This window comes from Salvia miltiorrhiza, chromosome 5 (genome assembly GCF_028751815.1).
Source record: "Salvia miltiorrhiza cultivar Shanhuang (shh) chromosome 5, IMPLAD_Smil_shh, whole genome shotgun sequence".
NCBI classification, from domain to species: domain Eukaryota; kingdom Viridiplantae; phylum Streptophyta; class Magnoliopsida; order Lamiales; family Lamiaceae; genus Salvia; species Salvia miltiorrhiza.
This window is the reverse complement of record NC_080391.1, coordinates 7,386,796-7,391,483: the sequence shown is the minus strand read 5'-3', so window position 1 is coordinate 7,391,483 and position 4,688 is coordinate 7,386,796. Positions and strand designations below refer to the sequence as shown.

The 4,688-nt window shown below is 41.2% G+C and overlaps 1 pseudogene; it reads right to left on the bottom strand.

Annotated features, from left to right (window-relative positions):
- Positions 1–288: 288 nt before the first annotated feature.
- On the bottom strand, positions 289–4,052 carry LOC130985639 (G-type lectin S-receptor-like serine/threonine-protein kinase B120; annotated as a pseudogene).
- Between the last annotated feature and the right edge of the window lie 636 nt (positions 4,053–4,688).

Sequence of the window (4,688 nt, the reverse complement as noted above, 5' to 3'; positions counted from 1 at the left end):
ATTTTAAAAATGTAGTCATGGTAAGCATTTACGTATCTTTTGGTTCCAAATGATCGAGCGAGTTATCATATTGACTATTTGTATATTATATACGAAATTAACAACTCAGTTAAGACGTGTAGAATAGTGATCCAACCGATACTGTTTGTACATTCATACGATGACTCGGTCCAAAAAGTAATATTACACCATAATACCGAATTTTGTCAGAGGTCAGAGGATCACACCATTTACAAAATCTATGAATTTGAAGCTGGGCTCCTTATGTGGAAAGTTGATATTTCTAGCTTTGAACGCAGCAGAAAATGATTATGGACTCCATTAGATGCAATAAACTATACAGCATTTGCGCAAAAGCTCATATTAACATAAAAAATAAGAAAGGGCAAGAGTGAAAGAATTATCTACCAAGAATCACACTGATGGTGACATTGTTTGAGGATACAGCATCTTGATTTACATTCCATATATCCTCATCTAAATTATATCTCATTGATGTAAAAGTAGGTTGTCTCGGCATAGGCAACGCCACGTTCTCGCTCTCCAGCATCAGCAAAACAGCCGGCATGTTTGGCCTGTGGGCAGCAACGTCTTGCACACACAGCATCCCCACATGAATGCATCTCAGCACTTGTTCTTGTAAACTCGATTCTGGGATTGAAGCATCGAGCAGCTCGATTGCTCTCCCTTTGTCCCAAAGATCCCATGCCTTGACAGAAAAAGAAAATACAGTTAGGTCCATCACTGTTGATGGGGGCAGAGAAGAAAAGGCTAGGAGGTTGTGATCATCACTTACATATGCAATCATATTTGAGAAGTCTGTTGAGCGAAAGCTTGCGTTTCTTTGGCCAGTTATGATCTCCAAGAGCAGCACGCCAAAGCTATAAACATCCGACTTAAGGGAAAACAAGCCTTCCATAGCATATTCAGGCGCCATATAACCGCTGTCAAACAAATATTTTATCTTTCTGCTACAATAGAAAAAGAGTTGTCTAAGGATAGATATTAGAATGAGGACTTACTATGTGCCAACCACCGTGTTTGTGTTCGCTTCATTTTGGTTCCCACCAAATATTCTTGCCATGCCAAAATCTGAGATCTTTGGGTTCATCTCTTCATCCAACAAGATGTTGCTAACTTTTAGGTCCCTGTGTATTATCCTCAGCCTTGAGTCACGGTGCAGATACAGAAGCCCTCTCGCAATGCCTTTGATAATGCTAAATCGCTTATTCCAGTCTAGCTGAGGCTTCTTATCAGGATCTGGACAGCAAAAACAAACAATTGATGTTAGCCTTTCCAAGTTTAGCAGGATTACTAGTTAATAATGAGATATCCACATGACTAACCAAAAAGATACGAATCGAGGCTTTTGTTGGGCATATACTCATAAAGTAGAATGTTTTCTTCTCCCTGAATGCAGCAGCCCAAGAGTCTAACAAGATTCCTGTGCTGTAGTTTAGCAATTAGCATTATTTCATTCTTGAACTCCTGTATTCCCTGACCAGATTTCCTTGAGAGCCTCTTCACTGCTATTTCCTGCCCATCCGCTAGTACACCCTGAAGATAGCAAAAATCAAGTTCAGCACATTATCGTATGTCCAAGAGAAACGCTGCACTTCCATTTTACATAGATCAGTTTAGAAAGTTTACCTTGTATACATGACCAAATCCTCCTTGTCCAAGTTTATTCTTGCTGGAAAAGTTGTCCGTAGCCGCTACCAAGGAGTTGAAGCTGAACATTGCTAGTTCAGTTCCATTTGCTTGCTGCCCTTCCACTCCAAGCTCACTTGGTCCAGAATAATCTATGGAATATTCCCTGCTGAGAACCAGCTTTGGGCATTTCGTTTCTGTCTGAGACCACTGAAATAAATTGATGCTCTGATTCATTAAACAATTGTACACATGTAAGCAGTTAACTACGAAATGATGTAGCAAAGGCTTACCACGGTTTTTTCTTTTTTGCTGCAAGAGAAGCCAACCCGAGAGAAATAGGAGGAACGTCCCAACAACAGCAGTTGTTATGATGATAGTTCTTGCTACATGCTTCTTGCCACCTAAGAGAACAGACCACAACTGGAAATTATAATCACATTGGGTTTACACCAAGAATTGCGCAGCGTCCATGTTTAATTGTTTATAGCGGAAAAGTGGTACAGATTATGAGAAAGTATACTTTCACTTTCCAGTCCACAAATGCACAGTTTAGTGCTCAGCAGATCCATTAAGTAACAGATTGATATGCATGTCCTAATCATATGTGCATTGGAGATTCCAATAACAAACATAGAGTGACAGAGCAAACAAACAATGTAGAAGCAAGTGACTTTTCATATGATAAGGTAAACCAATACAGAACATATGCTGATTAGCATTGTCTTTCCAGTGACTAAATGCAGCCATATTTTGAGAATTGAAACAACAAAACCATATGAAAAGATTAGAAACAGAAATTTCAATTCTAACAAATTATAAGGAAACTGAAGTAGCGGAATATAAGATACAGGGGATTTGATAAGAATCTTTAAAAGTAAAAAACCCCTAAACAAGCACATAACATAAACATGCTTCTATTAATCTGCATAAAAATAAACTGATGACTTACCCAATTCCGAGGCTGCGAGGCGAAGGAACAAAGTGTTGCCACCCTCGATAAACTGTTCAACATCAAGCAAGTCTTGGGTCCATATCATGCAGTTGATTCCAGTAACAAAAGCAAACGCAGTGCAGGAACAGTTGTTGAGGCACAGCCGTTGGCACTCTTTCGCGTTTTCTAATCCTACGTAATCCACAAAGTCAGGCAGCTTAACATTCTCAACCTCCCAAAAACCATCGTTTCCCCCATTAACCCCACATTGCAATCCAGTCCTTCTGGTGCACCATTGATCACCATCCTTGATCACAAAGCCTTCCAAACAACGGCACCTCATTCCATCCGTCCGATCACACTTCCCAAACGGACCACAGCGGTTATAGTTGTCGCAGTCATCAACAGGATGCGCTTGCACGAGCCCCCACTCTCTTCGTTCATCGTTCCACGTCTCCTGCCTCTCAACGCCCTCCCAGTTTATCTGGAATTTAACAAAAGATTCATCAGGCGGCGTGTACGTGAAGTACAGCCTGCCACCGCCCAGATTCGACAGTCTAAATCCGGACAGATAGATTGTCTTCACGTCTGTGACGCCGATGAATGAAATTCCGTTAAAATGCCCACTTCTCCACCGTCGATTCGGCCCTTCCCATATCACTATCTGCGGCGATCCACGAGGATCCACGCCCATCGTGTAGTTCCCCGGTGAAGGATCAACGGCGCTTCTCCACGAAGTGAAGACGCGCCTCTCTCCACCCTTGGCATCCATGTGGACCTCCATGTCGGGCAAGTACGTATCCGTGGGATGATCGAAACTCTGCCAGAGCACCCTCTTTGAGTTCCCGTTTTGGAGAATTGCGAGATTTCCGGTGTCCATAAGAACCGCCGTCGAATTGGTGGATGCAACTGTTACATTGCTGGACCACACAATCTCGCCGTCGCCTTGTGTAATCTTCAAATTGCCGTCGTCTCCCATGGTTAGAACTCCGTCATTCCCCGATATCGGCGTGTCTCTGTTGGCCACCCACACAACTGTTCGAACTGCGATTCCATAGTACCATATCCCCACATATCGAAAGCCTGAACCTTGAGGGCTGAAGAATCCCAACTCGAATTTCTCTTCCGCCGAAATTACGGTTTCTCCTCCGTCTCTCACTGAGACACCCCTCGGAATTCTACTCGCCGCGGAACTCAAAACGGAATACCAATAGCCCGTTATCAAGGATAACCAAAAAATACATCTGTAACATCTGGAATCAGAAGCCATTTCAAGTTGAGAGAGTGTTTTGGCGCAAGAAGGTGGTTTTTGAGGGCGCCCCTTTTATGGATTTGTATGGTTTTAATGTAAAGATGAAGGTTCTGTTTTTTTGAAGATTCTTCGTTAGCCCGAATCGAAAACGGCCCCTCTCCTACAGAAAAAAAAAACTAGGCTTTCTTTTGGTGCCCCACAAAAAGTAGGTCCTTGATATCTGTGGATTGAATTTTACATCTCGTCTACAATATGGAGTTTTGGACAACGTGTTAAAAAACTGTGAATATTTTAAAAAGAAAATTCTACTATTTGGGGAAGCAGTGGGGCTCTGACGGTGATGTCACTAAAAAGGAATACTACTAGAAGTTGGGTCCGCCCACCCATTGACTAGATTTTGGTTTGGTTTCCCACACGGTTATAAGCAGAGGAAAAAAGGCAGGTTAGTTTGGTGAATCTTCGGCGCAGATCTTTTAATAAAATACTCATAGAATATGATGTTGGCCTCCGATTTGGATATTCATATATCTATCCCGGTTGGAGTGCAATAAATAGGTTTAGCCTAGATGTGTCCGAGGTCTTTACTTTACAAATCAATAATAAATGCTAAATTAGTTTCACAATTATATAAAAATAAGAATAAAGTGCGTAAGAATAAATATTGTATTAATATAAGTTTGATGTTTATAAAATTGTACATGCACCATCTTATGTGTTAACTAAAAGTTGATCTATGTCGTTTAGTTTTTAGATCAATGGCTACTATTTATTGCTGATCTCATCTTTTATATCATTCTTTTCTTGCCATAACAAGCACATTGCTTACAGAAATACAGATACTCTGCTTAATAT